At 41.0% G+C, this 21,065-nt stretch overlaps 2 protein-coding genes across 2 annotated transcripts in view; one reads left to right on the forward strand and one right to left on the reverse strand.

The window, feature by feature from the left end:
• Positions 1 to 21,065, forward strand: part of SHPRH (SNF2 histone linker PHD RING helicase) — a 1,098,091-nt gene that overhangs the window by 539,166 nt on the left and 537,860 nt on the right. The gene's annotated exons all lie outside the window — the stretch shown is intronic.
• RAB32 (RAB32, member RAS oncogene family) overlaps positions 1 to 21,065 on the reverse strand; it is a 52,414-nt gene that overhangs the window by 30,070 nt on the left and 1,279 nt on the right. The window lies entirely within an intron of this gene.

Here is a 21,065-nt window from a genome sequence, read left to right on the forward strand (position 1 = left end):
GGGAACAATGCTCTACGATGCTTTGGAAGATAGAAGGGGCTAAAAAGTTTAATTATGCTCATATGCAGCTCAGACTCAGTTATGGTGCAAGTGAAGACAAGGCAGAATGTGGCATATCCATTTCCTAGCCTTCCGCTAAATCTTTTTTATGGGAAATAAAGTGGAACATAGTTAAAACAAAACTTCCTTAACTCTACCAGATTTGTGAAAGTATTAACGGGTTAAAAAACTTCAGACAAAATAATTATGACTGCAAGTTAGCAGTAGATCAGTGATTCATTTTGAACCTGTCCAGCTGCTCAGTTTAACACCCAGAGGTATCTTTTATTGTATTAGAACGAAGCTATTGAACAAGAAGTGGGTTAGTCAGAGCCATCATCAATATTTAAAGGGCATGCTTGAGAACCAATTGTAGTCCTTAAATTCACTCTGAATTTAAAGTAGTTGCTACTGAGGAACAAAGCTAGTAGCGTTACTACTGGGTGTTTCATGAAGAATGACTTTCCATCCTTATGCTTAAGGATGTGTTTTATAATCATTTCTGTAAAGTCCGCGTACTAGCATTAACATTCCCTGTGCTGAACTGCCTGACAACTTAGTAGTTTGGCTGACTTCATGGAGATGTTCATTCTTGGAAAGTCATCTAGCCTGTTGAGTAGCTTGAAGTTTCCTCTTACTTGCTGCCATTGCTCGAAGCATGTTTAGGATGTGGCATTCTTGAGAAAGCAGCCCAGACAGACAATATCATCATAGAAGGTTAGGGTTGGAAGAGAGACCTCAGGAGGTCATCTAGTCCAACCTCCTGCTCAAAGCAGGATCAACCGCAACTAAATCCCAGCCAGTGCTTTATCAAGCCTGGCCTTAACCTCCAAGAAGGGAAATTTCACCACCTCCCTAGGTAACCCATTCCAGTGCTTCACCACACTCCTAGGGAAATAGTTTTCCCCCCACCCCCCCCCCAATATCCAACCTAGAGACCTCCCCCACTGCAACTTGAGACCATTGCTCCTTGTTCTGTCATCTGCCACCACTGAGAACAGCCTAGCTCCATCCTCTTTGGAACCTGCCTTCAGGTAGTTGAAGGCTGCTATCAAATCCTCTCCCCCACTTCTCTTCTGCAGACTAAATAAGTACAGTTCCCTCAGCCTCTCCTCATAAGTCATGTGCTGCAAACCCCTAATAATTTTTGTTGCCCCCCCCGGACTCTCCAATTCGCCCACATCCTTTCTGTAGTGAGTGGCCCAAAACTGGACACAATACTTCAGATGTGGCCTCACCAATGCCAAATAGAGGGGAACAATCACTTCCCTTAATCAGATGGCAATGCTCCTATTAATGCAGCCCAATATGCCATTAGCCTTCTTGGCAAGAAGGGCACTCATATCCAGCTTCTCATCCACTAATTCCCAGGTACTTTTCTGCAGAACTGCTGCTTAGTCTGTCTGTCCCCAGCCTGTAGCAGTACTTCTGTCCTAAGCGCAGGACTCTGCACTTGTCCTTGTTGAACCTCAGATTTCCTCCAATCTGTCTAGGTCACGCTGGACCCTATTCCTTCCAGCATATCTACCTTTCCCCATTTTAGTATCATCTGAACTTGCTGATGGTGCAATCCATCCCATCATCCAGATTAATGAAGATGCTGACAAAACTGGTCCCAGGACTGACCCCTGGGGCATTCCGCTTGATACCAGCTGCCAACTAGAAAATCGAGCCGTTGATCACTACCCATTGAGCCCAACAATCCAGCCAACTTTCTATCCACCTTACAGTCCATTCATCCAATCCACACTACTTTAACGTGCTAGCAAGAATACTGTGGGAGACCATATCAAAAGCTTTGCTAAAGGCAAGATATATCACGTCCACCACTTTCCCCATAGCCACAGAGCCAGTTATCACAGAAGGCAATCAGGTTGGTCAGGCATGACTTGCCTGTGGTGAATCCATGTTCACTGTTCCTGATCACCTTCCTCTCCAAGTGCTTCAAAATGGATTCCTTGATGACCTGCTCCATGATTTTCCAGGGACTGAGATAAGGCACTGTATTTGCTTTTTTCCAATCATCTGGGACCTCCCCTGATTGCCACTCCCCTCTGCCTCTTTCAAACATACTGTGTCCTGTAAATGAAGATGAACCACCCTTTAATACTGCCTGTGCTCCACATCTGGGGGCACTCCACACAATACTGCTGTGCCCAAGTGATCAGTCTCTCCACTGGCTCCCTGTAGTCAGTGATCCATCAAGGGCCTTGCTCACACTTCAGCATTCAAAAAGCCCCACCACTGGTCTGGCCCTAGAGCTGCTTGGTTAACACTAACAGTAGGAAGAATGAGGAGTACTTGTGGCACCTTAGAAACTAACATTTATTTGGGCATAAGCTTTTGTGGGCTAAAACCCACTTCATCAGATGCATGGAGTGGAAAATACAGTAGGAAGATATATAGAAACACACAAAGAACATGAAAAAATGGGTGTTGCCATACCAACTATAATGAGACTAATCAATTTAGGTGGGCTATTATCAGCAGGAGAAAAATCTTTTGTAGTGATAATCAGGATGGCCCATTTTCAACAATTGACAAGAAGTTGTGAGTAACAGTAGAGGAAAAATTGGCATGGGGAAATGGTCATTACACAAAGTAAAAACTCATCCACTCCCAGTCTTTAGTCAAGCCTAATTTAATGGCATCCAGTTTGCAAATGAATTCCAATTCTGCAGTTTCTCATTGAGTCTGTTCTTGAAGTTTTTTTGTTAGGAGAATTGCGACTTTTCATTTTCATTTAAGAAGAAATATTACTTCATCTGATCAGCAACTCTATTATGCAGCATAGTGGTTTAGGGTTAGCTATTCAGAAGTTCCTCAAAATGTTAAGGTCATCTAAAGCTAAAGGTTTTTATCCACTCTGTTTTCAGAATCTGAAATTTGACCCAAAACATAGGATGGAGGTTATTGCATTTTACTGATGGGAATGGATAGCACCAGATACAGGTTAAATGATTTTCTAAGGTTGCACAGAAGAGCTGTGACAGAGCAAGGAATTGAACCCTTGTCTCTTGTATCCCAGTTCAGTGTTTTAGACAGAAGACCACATTTACCTTCCAAAGTTGTTCCACCCCATCACAGTGGTACTCTTAAGGCCAGACATCTTTATCTCCCTAGCCTACCTGCCTTTCCGTCATTTAGAAAGATTATGGGAATTTCTGATCCGACATGTTGATGGAGATTGTATTCCCTACATCCACCTGCCCTCCCAGCAACCTCTACCTCAATTTCCTGTGTCAGGTAGTGTACCCATTCCAACAGACAGTGATGAGGCAGCTTACAGGGGGACATTGGGCTGGAAAGGGTATTTGCTTAAGACAGGGTAGACAACCTATGGCACACATACCAAAGGCAGCAGATGAGCTGATTTTCAGTGGCACTCATGCTGCCTGGGTCCTGACCATCAGTCCGGGGGGCTCTGCATTTCAATTTAATTTTAAATGAAGCTTCTTAAACATTTGAAAAACCTTATTTAATTTACTTACAATAGTTTAGTTATATATTAAAGACTTCTAGAAAGATCTTCTAAAAATGTTCAAGAGTATGACTGGCACACAAAACCTTAAATTAGAGTGAATAAATGAAGACATGGCACACCACTTCTGAAAGGCTGCCGACCCCTGGCTTCAGAGATTCATGAACAAAACCACTTTCCCCAACAGTAGAGTCTCTTCAGAGGTTCCAAAGAGACAGTCTACATTCATTTTGCCATCTCCCCCTCTGGCACCGTCAGCTCAGAGAGACATCTGTCTTCCATAAGACAGTTATATGCTACTTGATACATACACATCACTTTGCGTTGGCACCACAAGACAGGCATTTTGGTTATAGAAGCGCTGCTAAAAGGATTCTTTTATAGTAGATGTCTGCCAGTAGGCAGACTTTTCTAGTGTTGAAATGCTAACAGTTCACTTTAAATTGTACATTTAAGCAAAAAAACTTTAGACAAGAATTATATACCTGTGCATCATTTTTGCTATGTTTGTCCAGAATCTGAAACACAGAACTAGACCTTGTGTGATAAGTGTATGATCCAATCCCCAAAATATAGATGTGTAATATTACTGTGCAATGCTGCTGCAATAAAGAACATGACTAATAATTACATAGCTGCTGGAATCATGTTACCTGAAGATAGCAAAACTAGTGAATTTGACAATCTGTGACAAAGCAAAGTCAGCAATTCCTTGCCCTGGGGAAAAAGTTACAAGTTAAGCCTTGGCCTTGACAAGCTTCCAAGCAGAGATGCAGAATTCTCACCCCTCCACCAGTGTGGGTCAAATACTTGTCAGCATAGTCTCCAGTGACAAAATTAACACTTTGCCTGTTTCCCCTCCCTCCATGCAGTTTTTTGAAAAGCAGCTAACAGCGCAATGTGTACCTAACAGTGAAACACCTCTCTGCACAAAGAATTCTGTATCATGGGTTAAAAAAAAAGGTTTTTCTCTGAAATGGTAAAACATGTCATGGTGCAAATTATTTTTTACCGAATGAACTGGAATTCTACTCTGTACCTTGAAAGAGGACATGTCCATTATTATGTAGAAAACTAGAGTAGTTTGATGTTCTAAAACAGTGTTCTCACCTGAACAATTTCATGGGGTCTCTAGAAGGTATGTGTTTTTAAAGTCGCCATAAAAACCAGAATGAACTTTTAAGAAGTCTGGTAGAATTCCTAGGGGGAAAGCTAAAAAAATAAAGACAAACACTAGAAAAGGCCAAACCCCACAAATAATTTAGTGCCCATCTCTCCTCTGTATTCAGGAGAGAAATATCCTTTTTTACACAAATATTGTTTCTAAGCCCTGGTCTACACAGAAGAGCTAGGTTGACGTAAGGCAACTTACATAGACCTAACTCTTAATGTCTACACTAAAATGTAGCCTGCACTGCTGTAACTCACCCTCTAAACTGACTTAACTCCACCTCTGCAAGAGGAACAGCACGTAAGTCAATGTAGTTAGGTCAATGCACTGTCATTGTAGACACTGCTGCTTGCATTGACTGCTGCTGCCTTTCAGAAGCCATCCCATAATGCCCCACACTGACAGTTAATGGTGCAAAGCCTCCAGGCGAGGGCACGTACAGTTGACACAAGGAGTGTAGTGTGGACATGCAAAAGCAGTTTAATTACTGCTGGGGCTGTTAGTCAATGTAAATTAGGTCAACTTAATTTTGTAGTTTAGACACGCCCTAAGCAAGCTCTTGATAGCTTGAAATCTACAACAACTTAAAGCCTAATCTTGCAGTCCTCACTGAATGGTGAGAAATCTGGCTGAGGCCATGGCTACACTAGAGAGTTGCAGCGCTGGTGAGGGGGTTACAGCCCTGCAACTTAGGATGTGGCCACACTTGCAAAGCACGGCCAGCGCTGCAACTTCCTGGTTGCAGCGCTGGCTGTACACCCGGTCGAGCCTCAGGTGTAGTGATTCCAGCGCTGGTGATCCAGCGCTGGTCAGCAAGTGTGGACCCCACCAGTGCTTTTATTGACCTCCGGGGTATAAGGACGTATCCCAGAATTCCTGTCCACAACAAACTGGAAGAAAGGGAGAGCTCAGAGTTCAGCCAAACTGCTTATTTAAAAAACAAACACAGCTCCTGTTTGCTGAGCGAGCGGAGGCAGGCAGGGGAATTACTTTGGAATGTTCACAGCTGTTTGCTTGAAGAGAGAAACAGCACGCTCACACGGCAGAGGGGGAGGGGGAAGTCCATGTTGAGCAGATGCTTATCTTGTCTGCCGGCTATTTAGGAGTACATAATTTGCATTTAGTGAATGAGAGAGGGGTGGGGGAAAGGGGTCAGAACTTTTAAAATGATTGAAGGTAGGCACTGTGTGTCTTCCAGTCCTTAGAACTTGGAAGGCAGGGAGCTGAGAACAGTGTCAGCTCCAAAAATCCACTCTGTCTCTCCCACGCTCCCTGTCACATTCCACCCCACCCCCCTCTTTTGAAAAGCACGTTGCAGCCACTTGAATGCTGGGATAGCTGCCCACAATGCACCACTCCCAACAGCGCTGCAAATGCGGCCACACTGCAGTGCTGGTAGCTGTCAGTGTGGCCACACTGCAGCGCTGGCCCTACACAGCTGTACGAACATAGCTGTAACTACCAGCGCTGCAGAACTGTAAGTGTAGCCATGGCCTGAGTTTTGACTCAGAGTGCAGAATTGGACCACAGACCTCAAGAGCAATGGGAGAGACTGCAGGGGAGGCAGGGTGTGGGAAAGAAAAAGAGCAACGGGTCCATCATACACTGCAGTTAAGGTGATGCACTCAGAAGGGTGACATTCCTTTTTGCCTGAGAACTCCAATGCAACTTCAGTTTGATTGCTTAAGACCTAGAGAGCTTCTTCCTCCTCAAGTGTATCCAGGCAACCCTGCCCTTTGAGTAGGTATAGTTCAAGTTACTCTTTGATAAAGGGAAAGTTGTATGCCAAGAGCATAATTCCTTACTATTTATGTGTTTAAGTCCTGCAAGAAGATTATTTCACCATACCAATAAGTCACCCGCTGTAGAGATGTTCCTACATTAGTATAGTATACTATATATATTAGTGGCTGGGTTGCCCTGACATAACAGTAAACAGTAAGTGATCAGACTGAAGTAACAGGTTGAATCTCTTTAGTCCGGCACCCTCGGGACCTCACTGGTGCCAAACCAGAAAAATTGCTGAACCACGGGAGGTCAGCATGTAGTGAGTGTGTGTCTATTTTTAAACCTCCCCAAGGCAAACAAACAGAACAACACTTGCAATGCCACTAGCCAAGGGTTACCTGCTCTCTTCATAACAAAGTATTAGTGTTGTTATACAATTTTACTGTATTGGCACAAGGAAATAAGTAGATAAAGCATAAAAACAAAATAAGTCATGCCGGACGATGGCTGTTCCTGGACCAGAGAGATTCAACCTGTACTTATTGTTTGGCAAGGATGAGGAATTACAGTTTGGCCAATGAGGGAATCAGAATCATAGGACTGTAGGCCCTTTGAAAGGTCATCTAGTCTAGCCCCCTGCACTCATGGCAGGACTAAGTATTATCTAGACCATCCCTCACAGGTGTTTGTCAAACCTGCTCTTATAATACATGGGGAGTCTCACTGGAGATTTAAGATCGGTTTCAAGTCTTGGGGCCTCTTAGGTTCATCTCTGCTAGTATATTCATAGATTGCAGTTGAGGCTGGAAAGGTCTTCCCTCCTTTGGTTTGCAAAGTAGTTGCATCCTTTCCTCCCGGCAGACTTTGCTAGTCATTCATGGTTATAGCACTGCAGCATGTTTTTCCTTGAAGGCCAACCCCAAAGCCATAGTAAGGAATGCTGTTTCCTGCCTTTTGAGCAGCACAGGGCAGACCAGCAAAGCTTGTAACACCTGTACAGTATTTTTTATTTACATGGTGTTTTATAGAACAGTAAGAGAATGATCCTGCTCCAAAGTATATCCCACTTAAAGCACTAAAACAGTTCCAATTCATTCCCAGTTCCAATCTAGATCCCAGTTAACCTGACTACAGTTTGAGTCTGTCTATACAGCAAAGTGGCTCTCAACCTTTCCAGACTACTGTATCCACCTTTCAGGAGTCTGAACTGTCTTGCATACTCCCAAGTTTCACCTCACTTAAAAACTACTTACAAAATCAGACAAATACAAAAATGTCACAGCACGCTTACTTTCTCATTTTTTACCATAGATTTTTTTTATAGTTACCATATAGTTATAAATCAATTGGAATATAAATCTTGTACTTGCATGTCAGTGTATAGTATATAGAGCAGTGTAAACAAGTCATTGTCTGTATGAAATTTTAGCAAAGTTATAATATTTGCATAATTTACTGTGTAACTGTATTGTGTAGTATCTGCAGCAAAGTCAATAACCATCTCAAACTTATACCAAGTTACATAGCAGTAACCTCTTATTCAGATGGTCTGGAAATGCGTGCTGATTACAGATTTAATCCAAAGGAATTAATTGAGATTTAAGGACTGACATGGATATTAATAAAATTTGGTGTAAAAGGACTGATTTAGGAATAAAGAGCAAATGGTAAGTGGATATAAAGTTTTGCCAACTGTGGGTGCTTGAAAAGTGCTACTTCTGGAACATGCTGTATTAGAGACTATGACTTATCTTCTATGGTTTTAAGCACTAACACTTCATTTACTTGCTGAAGACCTTATCTGCACCACTCAAAGCCAAGATTAAACTGGTATGAAAGAGACCCTCAAGCTAGAGTGCAGAGTATTCTCCCCAAAAAGAGAAATAATGCCCGCTGGCCAACTCTTGCCTATTCCCTGGATTGGCATCCAGAAAAACAAATCTTGATTGAATAAACCAAGGGACAGCTTGATACATGTGTGGTGGGATGCAATGTTCCCAAGTGTTTCTCAGTCCCCATCTTTTTGCTAAATCATTATAATCTTTGAAGTTGACACTAGTCGTATTGTAAAAAGACCACAATAAAAAAAATGGTGTGATGCAAGTCTGACTATTATTTTGCTGTTGATATTTACTTTTACAGCAATCACCTCACCTGACAAGTTGGGAAGTAGTTAACCTGCATGCTCAGGTCACAACTAGAGATCTGCACAGGTTACTGAAAGTCAGTTAAAAAAACTGGACAGTACTTACTACAGAAAGTGGCTCCATATGAACTAGCATGAAAGCCCTTCCTCAGGGCCAATATCAGTGGTTCAGTTCAACAATTTGCTCAAGAAACAGCTTCTGGTTACAGGGTTATGAAGAGCTGAACTCTGGCACTTTGATCCAGTGATCAGACAACCAACTTGATTATTCAAATTTAGACTGACAGCATATTGCTATATTTCTACTGAAAGAAACAGATTTCAATATAGCATACAGAGTTGACTAGGAGTTGCCCACCCCCCTTCCATTCGGATAGGAGAGGAAGAAATGGATCATCTATTGATAAAGTTGGGAGTTTGGTTTAACATGTTTTCCACTATATTCTGCACATCAACAACAAAGCTAGGCAAGAAGCTTTACTCATATGAAGAGCCCTACCAAATTCACAGAAATGAAAAACACGTCACAGACTGAAATCTGTATAATACAGGATAGAAGCACAAAAAAGACCAGATTTCACAAGAGAGACCAATGTTTATCAAATTGGGGATCCTGTCCCAAAAGGGAGTGCCAGGGAGGGAGGGGAGAACGGGACGAGGAAGAGGATATTGCAGTATTGCCACCCTTACTTCTGTGCTGCCTTCTGAGCTGAGTGGCCAGAGAGCGACAACTGTTGAGCGGGTGCCCAGTTTTGAAGGCAGTGCCCAACCAGCAGCAGCACAGAAGTAAGGGTGGTAATACCCACAACCCCCTACAGAAACCTTGCGACCTCCTGCACAACTGCCTTTTGGGTCAGAACCCCTACAATTACAACACTGACATTTCAGATTTAAATAGCAGAAATCATGAAATTTATGATTTTTGAAATCTTACGACCATGAAATTGACCACAAATTTGGCAGGGCCCTATTCATATGCTGCAGAGATTGGAAGCACAACTTTGCTCTGCCTAGGGTGACCAGATAACTGAAAAAACAGGACAGGGGTGCGGGGTAATAGGCACCTATATAAGAAAGTCCCAAAAAACAGAACTGTCCCTTTAAAAACAGGACATCTGGTCACCCTAGCTCTGCCTAACTTGCATAACAAAGTTCACACCCTATGTCAATATTATTCAACAACCCCAAAAGAAAGGAAAATAGTTGTTTATAAAGAGTGATACTGGATTACAGCACAGTGAAATTCAAACAGAGACATTGGAAATATTTACAAATATTCACTAAAAAGCAATAGCTATTCTTCAGTCAGAAGACCTTCACCCCAATTGGCTGCCTAAATATACTAAGCATTCAAGGTTTTCTGCAATGTCCTGCATCACATTTCTTGGGTGGGTACTTTTCCTTAAAGCCCTGCTGTCATCTTCTCTATTCACTTTAGAGATGGATACATAAAGTGAGCCTTCCAAATCCACATGCAAACTCCCCACTCCCATGAAACAACACTTGAAAAATAAATTCCATATCATGTAGTAATCTGTTTATGCTAGTGCAACCTTAGTTTGGTTGCTCTCTGAATACAGAAACTTTAATTTGTTAAAACAAGAATTGTTACTTCATGCAATAAATGTCGCACTTGGTAGCTACTGCACAGAGTTGTGAGCAGCCAGAGCTTCATGGAATTTAGGGGATTCGTGTCTGTGCTTTTATGACTTAAGAGCAAGAGATTCAGAATACCTCAGCTGTAAGCCACTTCTTACATTGCCATACCACATGCAGACACAAAATGAATACATTTCTTTGTAAAAGGTTAGTATAAAGATATCTGAAAGAAAGAAGCCATTCACTCCAAAAGATCAGCTACAATTCAAAGGGGTTGATTTAAGAGCCGGGTTTTTACTACAGCTATTTTGTATAGCTTCTTTCATGCATGCTACCTCGCAAAGTAAAGTACTTATACGATTTTAGAAGAGTCCACTAAGTATGTGTCTCCAACATGGGATCAGCCTTCACTCTCCAATTCCTTATCACTTACTCACTGGGTTGGCAGAACGTGGCCTACACAGTACATTCAACCCCTGGAAGTGCCATGTGATAGAGGAGTATTGGTGACAAACAACGTTCATTCTTTCTCTACTTGAACAGCACTTGGGTCATGCATGAAGGGGTTGGATGGGGTTGAAAGAGAGAAAAGCCAAGGTGGACATGAACTGAAGAAAAATAGACATTTGTGGTCTGGAAATTGTTTCTGGAGGCCAAACCAACATACCATGAAGATGCCCTTTCTAGGGAGATCTAAGGAAAGAAACTGAGCAGTTTAAAGAGAATAAAATCATTGCACAGAAAACTTCACCTAACTGAACTGTATCCCTGTAAAAACACATTTCAAGTTGCATCTATTCATAAACCTTTAGTGATCTATTAGGGTATTTCATCAAATCTGAGATTAAGTCTTCACCAAGCTTTGCAGACATAAAATAGCTAACAAAATAGTTAATATTTATTCTAGAATTCTGCTAATACTTCTCATATAGAAGGGTTTTGATCCACAAGTACCAACAGGACAGAACTTAAAATTTGACATTTGCAAATTCACTGGCAGTTCTGTACATCACTAGTATGCTTCAAGCCCTTACTTCATCATCTTTGGGGGGTAATATGTAATACTTCCATCACAAGCTGTCATTTTGGCAGCCAGTAAATCAGACCCAACTTAATATCCCTTTAAGATAATTTAAACTCCTAGATAAAACTAAGCTTTTAGAGGAGAAAGTTGAGACGTATAAACTTAACAAAAGCAATTCTTGGCCACTTAACTTCAGTATAATTGTGCCTGATGCCAATTATAAAACGGAGTGGGGTGGGGGAACCACACAGTCTATTCTCTGTAAAGCACTAATTAAATTCTTCCCTTTTATAGTACAACTTTAATATGCTTGGCTTTTACACTTAGTATTGCAAATGGATGTCTCACTAATTGAAAAAACTATTGTGGAATCCTTGTTGCAGCCTTATTTTAGGAATAGTTTCAAACATCCTGTCATAAACAGATAGCTAAGGGTTAATGTCTCTTTCACCTGAAGCACCTGACCAGAGGACCAATCAGGAAACCGGATTTTTTCAACTTTGGGTGGAGGGATTTGAGTGTCTAAGGTCTTTGTTTCTGGCTGCCTGCTTGCTCTGAGCTTTGGAGAAGTAGTTCTACTTTCTAGTCTTCTGTTTCTAAGTGTAAGGACAAAGAGATCAGATAGTAAGTTCTATGGTTTCTTTTCTTTGGTATTTGCATGAATATAAGTGCTGGAGGGCTTTGATTTGTATTCTTTTGGAATAAGGCTGTTTATTCAATATTCTTTTAAGCAATTGACCCTGTGTTGTATCATCTAATACAGAGAGAACATGTGTACTTATTTTTCTTTCTTTTTATATAAAGCTTTCTTTTAAGACCTGTTGGAGTTTTTCTTTACTGCAGGGAAATTGAGTCTGTACTCACCAGGGAATTGGTGGGAGGAAGAAATCAGGGGAGATCTGTGTGTGTTGAAGTGGCTAGCCTGATTTTGCATTCCCTCTGGGTGAAGAGGAAAGTACTTTTTGTTTCCAGGATTGGGAACAGAGAGGGAGATTCACTCTGTTTGGATTCACAGAGCTTGTGTCTGTGTATCTCTCCAGGAGCATCTGGAGGGGGAAAGGGAAAAAGGATTATTTCCCTTTGTTGTGAGACTCAAGGGACTTGGGTCTTGGGGTCCCCAGGGAAGGTTTTTCAGAGGGACCAGAGTGCCCCAAAACACTCTAATTTTTTGGGTGGTGGCAGCAGGTACCAGGTCCAAGCTGGTAACTAAGCTTGGAGGTTTTCATGCTAACCCCCATATTTTGGACGCTAAGGTCCAAATCTGGGACGAAGGTTATAGCATGGTGGCAGCTGGTGGGAGATAGACAGAACCCAGAAGCCAGTAGAAATATTATATTTTTCTTTTCTCTGCTAAGGGCTTTTTAGCAGAGAGAAGCAGTTGGTTTTAAAAGGGAACCAGAGAGAATTTTTTTTTTTCTGCTCTCTCTCGCAGTTTGTGGCTTGCATGTTAAGCAGAAGTCGTTAAGGACTATTAACAGTCTTTTGTCACACAATAGCACTCCCATTGAGAGTCGTACCAGCACTTATAGGCATGCAAATAAAGTGGTTTTTCTGGTTTCCCTTCATTGAACATTAGCTAGAGAGAGAAAAGAACAAAAAGCACTGTTGCTAGGCAGACTTCAGGAGGCAACAGAACCTGCAGTTCAGAAGATAAACACCGGAGGGCACCCCAACCCAAGAAAACAGGAACCATGACTTCTAAGGCAAAAATTGAGGCCGAAGAACAAATCAAAGAAGCTGAACACAGGCGAGAGATGGAAAAACACAAACAGCAACTGGAAATAAAACAAAAAGAGATGGAGATGAAAGAAAAGGAAGAAAGCATGAAACTGGCAGCCTTCCAAAGAGAACAGGCAGCCCAAGAGGCAGCACACAAAAGAAAACTAGAAGAAGAAGAAGAGATAGCCTACCGAAGGAAACAAGCAGAAGAAGAGTTGGCCCACCACCGAGAAATGGAAAAAACACCAAAAAGAAATGGAAAAACACCAAAAAGAGAATGAAGAGAAGGAAAAACAGAGAAAACATGAACTGGAGTTGGTAAAAGCTGGGCTGCATGTGCCAGCCAACCCTAACAACCCGGCGCCAAATATTGCTCCACAGCACAGGAAATTTCCCACCTACAAGGCAGGTGATGACACCGAGGCCTTCTTGGAAAATTTTGAAAGAGCCTGTCTTGGGTACAGCATTCCCGAAGACCAGTACATGGTAGAATTGAGGTCACAGCTCAGTGGACCTTTAGCAGAGGTGGCAGCTGAAATGCCTAAGCACCAAATGAATGACTATAAACTTTTCCTAACCAAGGCCAGATACAGGATGGGGATAACCCCAGATCATGCCCGTCGGCGTTTCAGAAACCAAAAGTGGAAACCAGAGGAGTCATTTCCCAAACACGCCTACTACATTGCAAAAAACTATGAGGCCTGGCTAACAGGAAACAACATTCAAACCTTGGAAGAACTGAACCTCCTCATACAAATGGAGCAGTTCTTGGATGGTGTTCCTGAAGACATCACGCGGTACATACAAGATGGAAACCCCAAGAATATCGCTGAGGCGGGGGAGATTGGAGCCAAATGGATGGAACTGGCAGAAAGCAAGAAAGCTACTGTCAAGGGGAACGATTACCCCAGGGGGCACACAGACCATAAACCCTACAACCGAGGACAGCCAAAGACCCCACATACCACCCAAGTAAAGCCACAGATAAGGTTATTACACATCCAGAGCAACATTTTGATTGGACAGTTTCATTACATACACACAGCACACCTTGCAACTTCAGAATGTTTTTTGGGCCTCTAGAATCACCTATCCCACAGTACCTAAAAGCCTCTGCATTGAATAACGGCTGTTTCCAAGCATGAAGCAATGAATTGTGAAACAAAATTAAGAGGATCTGCAGGGTGTACTAGTGCAGCAGCACTGTTTGTGGCTTCCTAATCATATTATGAAATTCTCATTCTAGAACACGTTGAAGATCTCATCCTAGATGTATTGTGCCACGGCAACAAGATTCTGCAAATGGTTCTTGAAGGCCAGCTAGGAAAACTGCTTTTGGTGTGCATTGCAATATTGTTCACAAGAGCTCAAATCATTCCAACCTATGTTTTTCTGCAATACCTGTTTACCTAGGCTAGTTACTGGCTGAAGATAAATCTATTTGTTAATTGAAACGAAGAAAACTGAACAGTTCTATCTTGCATAATCAGTGTGACTAATACACAGGATACCTGATTATTTTTAAGCTATGCTGCCTGCCACACACACACAATAAAAATATTACATAAAAATAAAATTTGTTCTATGGGATGGGGAGAGGGATTTCTCCTTCACACCAAATTACTTAAATTTAAAGTGAGAACAGGGTTTTGTTTTGGTGTAAGTTTTATATCCTTGAATTTTGTAGGATCACAATGCATTTGTTTAGAGCCCATGGTATTACAAGCAGGGTAGCTCAAATATAATAAAGATTTGTGGTGTCTTACAATTCTTCATTAAAACTGCAGAACTCTATCGCAAGATATTTAAGTCCCTTTGTTTACTGATTGTTTATAATTTGACTGTACTTTGCATGCTAGTAATCGTTCTCAGAAGAGATTACTTAGTATTTTCAGAGTTGTAAATTAAGAGGGCTTTTTAGAACTGTGCGCTAAATTTAGATTTGAGATTATGAAAAAGTTACCAAAATGCAACATCTCAACCTATTAGTTCTCAGAATGTTAATGCATGCTTTCCAGAGTCTAAATTAACTGAAACAAGCTATTTTTCTTTGCATCTCAAAGACATTCCCAATGGAAAAATAGGGAAACATGTTAGTATACAGTTGAGTTACTGCACCACATATCTACAAGGGCAATGATTCACAACACAGGTGAACTACAGATTTTCAAGTCACCCATGATCATTTTCTGAAGTGATGAAATTCTTAGTGCACAAAACGCAGAGTATGAGGCTTGCTTTGGAATGCAAACATCTCTAAGAAGGTACACTGCACAAGATACCATATTAACTGAAGAAAAGCATTGTGTAATAAGCTAAATGCTGCATGCTTGGGAGTTTTAATTATGAGCGTATTACAAATAAGAATCAAACCAGTTAAACTGAAAAATTAATTATTTTTTTTAAACACAAGTGAGAGGCTTAGTGTGACTAAGGCTTGTCTACACATGCAGCTGCACCACTGCTGCGAGTCTGGTGAAGATGCTCTATGCCAACAGGAGAGAGCTCTCCAGTTAGCATAATAAAACCACCTCAGTGAGAGGCAGTGATAGCTACATGGGTGGGAGAAGTTCTCATACAGACATAGCACTGTCCACTCCGGCACTTATGTCGGTGTAACTTAGGTCACTCAGGGGGGCAACCCCTGAGCAACATAACATGCCAATGTATGCTATAGTGTAGAAATAGCCTAAATTGTATATATTCTTTACATACAGCTTAGTGACAATAGGCCTTTTATGTAGGAACCTGTGTTTCATTCACTATCAAGAGTTTTTATGCTCTACTGCAATAAAACCCAACAGCCTAAAGAAACGCAAGCCAAACCAGTTGCTGACAGTGAACTCATTAACTCTCAAGCAATTTACTGCACCAGATGAGAGGGATCTGTTCTCAACAACAAAACTAAGAAGGGAGTAGCAAATACAAGGTTTGTGTTCTCCCTTAGAGACTGACCCCAGTTACCCCACCCCTGAAAATTGGAACTTTCATTCTATCTTCTAACACATAGGAAGATAGGAAACCACCCCCCAACTGAACCTACCATATATTCTACTGGGAATCTGGGTCAGGGATAGTCTCTCTCTCTCCTGCACCTCCTTCCCTAGCTCCTACAGGACCAGGGAAGTTAATGGGAGTTAGGCACCTAACTCACTGGAGAACTTTTGTAAACCCTAGTAGGTGTCCATCTGCATCTTCAAGTGCCTCGGTAAATCTATCCACTCCGCTTTATGCACAGCTCTTCCACTGACTCATGGATTTTGAGCAAGTTACTTCACCTTTGTCAGTTTCCTGCACCTTCTAAATTGGGATATATTCCCCTAACTCACAGTTAGGTGCTTTGAGATCTCCAGATGAAAAGCTATAACAGTTCAGAGTTCTTACTGTGTGAAAGTCTTGGAGTTAGTGGAGTTATGAGCAAAACTGAGCATGTTAGAACTCAAGTAGTGTGCAAGAATATAGAATCCTTACATCATGCATTTCCAGCTCTTTTACTTGTTGTTTAATTGTTTCATGCAATTTTAGATAAGCTTCCTAGTGATCTAAAAAATTTAGAGCTATTCTTCCTTACCATGATGAAAGCCTTAAAAAAAGGGGGGAGGGGGCAGATTTTCTGCCAAAAATACTAAAGTAATTTAATTGTTGAAGCTTTAATAGCACTCTTACTTCAATCTGGTACTGACATTAATGACTCTGGAATAGAGCAAAATCAATTGCTCTCCAAGCCCATTCCACTTCTTTCACCCTAGAGCTCTGATGTGAATACAAACATGCAGACTAATAATACCAGCACGATTAGGTCTTTTGCATTAACTGTTATAAAGAAAGGAATAACTAGATTTATTTTCTGCCATTTTATAGAACTGCAAACCTCCATCACCATAGTGATATCTAGGCAGAGAGCAAGATAGGGTGTTTGTTTATTTTTAAGTCTTTAGATGTCTCATTAAAGTTTGTTCCTGCAGGGATTTTTAAATAGAGAAATTGATTTCTCGATAGAGCCACATTTGCAGCACACCCTTCTACCTCTTGGTAGAAATAGTATATAAGGTATGTAACCAAAGAAGGGATTCCCTCACTTTGTATTGAAATTCAGACTTGGAAAAAATCTTTAACTATAATTAAGAAGCCTTTTCTTCTGCAGTGTGAAAGCACACCAGAATGAGTCATCACTTCTGTATTTTTACCTACTGTTTCCACCCTCATTTCACAGGAGTTCAACTAAACTGTAGTTCCAATATCTTTTCTGGAAGGTATATCAGGTACCAAGAGAAACTGCTGAGCTTCAGTTCATCTGCAAATTTGACACCATCAGCTCAGGCTTAAACAGACTGTGAATGGCTTGCCAACTACAAAACCAGTTACTCCTCCCTTGGTTTTCACACCTCAACTGTGAGAACAGGGCCTCATCCTCCCTGATTGAACTAACCTTGTTATCTCTAGCTTGTGTATATATACCTGCCCCTGGAAATTTCCACTACATGCATCTGACAAAGTAGGTATTCACCCACGAAAGCTCATGCTCCAAAACATCTGTTAGTCTATAAGGTGCCACAGGATTCTTTGCTGCTTTTACAGGTACCAAGTGAGGCAAAGGCATTATAGCAGTCTACTAATACATGATGGCTTAAGTAAGTCTCTTCTAAATGTCACTCTAGACTTATTTTATGAATTTTGTTTCCTGTATCAGCATGCAATTGATTACTGCTCAGCTCTTCCTTAAAGTTACAGTGACAGGATTATCTGATTTCCCACCCCTGCCATGACTAAGACTACTGGATCCTGAAAAAAGGACTGCAGACTATCCTATTAAATTCAGTACACAGGCATGTATGCAAGAGATTCTGGTGCTTTAGTATGATATCACCCAATTACCATTCCCCTAAACTATCTTATGTTACCATAACCCCTACAACAAGTCATCCCAGCACTCCTACATCTCTATACTAGGGAATTCCAAGGAAGAAAAAAAAATCCTACCAGGACATGTGAACCCGTGCCAAATCACTTCAGCAACTCACTGCATTGAAAGAGAAGGTGTCACTTCAAGGTCTAGCCTCTCAGGACCAGGACTAAATTCTGTGGACATTCCACTACCTCACCAGTCATTATCCAGTGACAATGCAATCAGAACCCATAATGGACTAGAACAGTTGAAGAGGTGCCCCCATAATGGTAATAGTAATGCATTATGCGAACCCCCACTTTAGTCTCTTTCACTTAACTCCAGCAGGAAAGCCACTTTCTTCCATGAGGTATGCTAGAGAGTCTAGCTAGAGTCCTTCACAGCACTTTTTCTGTTAATCCTATTGAGCTTTGGGGCCTAAGGATAAGCTTGTGTTCAAAAGAGTTTAACATTTTTATTAGTTTACAGTTACTTAAATGTTTGTGTAACCTTAGGTTTTTCTTTTAAACAACTAAAAACTAAGTTTTAAAAAGATTAGACATGGGTTAAAAAGCTCACAGTAGTGAATACTGTTTCAAGAGTCAAGTGTAAAGTTTTTAGCCTGCATCCACCTTCAGCCCCAATTATTTACATCCAGCTGTGCAGGGCCTGAAGATAGCTAATAGGTGGTGCTAGAGGGAATGACCATCACATGTTCACAGATAGTGTCACACCCTTTAGTACAGTGACAGGCTTTATTAAGAGAACCCAAGTTATTTATAAGTAAGTTTGTTACTAAAATTATTCCAACTTCTCGCATTCTCTATTTTCCATTTGAATCTGCTAATGGCCCCAGTTACACGTTCAGGCCAAAACAGATTTATTGCTAAATACTGGACATTTGCAGAACAAATTCCATCATAAACTTGTTAACACAGTGTTAACTGTCATTCTAAAGCCACACAGCCAGCTACTAGCAATAAGCTTGCAGATACTAGCTGAAAGGATTTTTGAATGTTACTGCAGTGCTTAAATGAGGTGTAAGGGGGGGGGGGTCTATGTGAGTCGATTTGTGCAGTTTTTCTGGCCAGCTGGAAGTGCTTGAGGAAACTGGTTTCAGCAGAATGGAGTCCAGGAAGCAGCACAAGCTTAATTTATACCTTCCACAAAAGAGCTGGCACCTCTGGTGATGGGGCAACAAAAGACATAGGTTAAAAGCCACTAAAACATGGGACCCATCTGATACTGAAACACACCAATTACATATTCATCTTCATAATTAAAAAGATGAGGCTGAATTGTGGCAGCTGGTGAGAGAAGATGGCAGTGACATTCTCAAGAAATTATTCCCTCTCCCTTTTTAAAAAAATATAGTACAGGAATTCATTTTATGAATGATAGTAACATTTTATTCTTTAATCCACTGGTAACAGTACAAGCTCTCACCATTTTTCCAGTCTACCTTAGCCCACCTTTGGAATACACATTGCTAAAGATAGAAGGCCACTGCCCAATCACCTGCAACTGCAAAAGTTAGTAGCAAGACAGCTGATCATAATGAAAGTTCCCTGATCAACTCTCCAGACAAAGTCCAAAACATAAGGGCATCAAGTTATTTGCCAATATATCTACTCTCCATGGCCATTCAGCCTTTGGCCTCTACCAACATAACATTAATTGTTACACTGACATCAGTCCAATATGATTGGCACCACCAACTTATTTCACAGCTAAGTGGGCAACTTTTAGTCACTATTGACCCAAGCTGGATAAAACCTGACATAGCATGAAGAGGCACCACATTTATTAAGCCAGAAAGACTGGGTGGCACAAGAGATTAAGATCCAAGAAATGGCTTTGTTATGTTTTCCATTTTAAGATAACACAAAGACATTTAAGGGCAACATTTTCAAGAATGCCCACATGATTTAGAAGCCTACAGGCCACTGAAAGGCAGGTAGGCACTTCTGAAAGTGTTACCCTGGGTGATTTATTGTAAGTGAACAAGAGCTGGTACTTGACACTCAGGATGGTGTAGGAAACTATTCCAGATTCTCATATACTACATGTATGTATATTTGTTACAATTCTTTTTTTTAATTCTGCTTAATCACTTTTATAGTCAGACTACAAAATCCTTAATATTCCAAGAGTCCATACAGCAACTGCAATAGTTTCTTCTCCATAAATATTTGATATAAGTCAGAACAATTCTATTGAATCCAAAATGAGTCCTAGTTCAGGGTTCTCACAGCAGTGTGAGCTCAGTTACAGAAGTCAGGCATTCATATGAAGTGTTAAAAAATCCTGCACAAGGAAAACTGGAGGGGGTATAGTCTTTATAACTTTTCTATTTTTTGTGCTTTAAGCATGTCACATTTCCATCGAGTCAGTGGCAGGAAAGCAATAAACTTCACAACTTCAGCCCTTTTGAGTTTGATACATTTTCTACAGCAATACCTTAAACGTCTCTATGGCGTCACTACTCTCCAAAAACACCACTTAGGATAATTCATACTACTCTATAGAGTAATAGCTTCAAAGAGGTATATGAAAACACTTTCTACATATTGCATTAACATCTAGGATTTTGTGGTTTGGAGAATCCACATTCTCTTTTTAAGGTCAATCTAGGTACCATAAACTGTACTGAAATTGTGACTGGTAGTGATGTTGTTTGCTACATAGGTAGACTACTATGCACTATATTGTTTGTACTTTGCTGACTTATGCTGGAATAAGACTGCAGATACTGTTCTCTTGGGCCCACAAAGTTCAGTGGGAAAAAGTCATGAGGCTATCCCGGTAAGCAGGATGTTAAAAGCCAGTCTTCATATGGAAAACATATAACACTGAGCATGTCTAATTTCTTAGATCTAGAAAGACAGACACTTGATACAAGGTGATGAGAAAGGGCAAAGAAAACAGATGTGTGGCTGGACACTAAGGGCTAGATATAAACTAAGTGAAAAAAAATGTCAGGTAAGAGCTGTGTCTGCATCTTTAATCCATCTCATAGCGTAAACACAGCAGAGACAAGTGTGATTTTATACACTGTGGGCTGTTTAATGCCTTAGCATAAGGTGAGTTGACAGTGTGACAGACTTTGGGTTAATTCTCTAACCCAGATGTGCCCCAAGTGCAGCATGAGGTTTGACTCATACAACATTCCTTTCCTCTATATGTAATTGCAGGCTGTGAACAAGGTTTGCCAGCAGCAGGCTTTTATTGCTGGAGAACTCAAGAAAAAATAAATCCTATGCATTTTTTCAG

The sequence above is a fragment of the Gopherus flavomarginatus genome, chromosome 4, assembly GCF_025201925.1.
Source record: "Gopherus flavomarginatus isolate rGopFla2 chromosome 4, rGopFla2.mat.asm, whole genome shotgun sequence".
NCBI classification, from domain to species: Eukaryota; Metazoa; Chordata; order Testudines; family Testudinidae; genus Gopherus; species Gopherus flavomarginatus.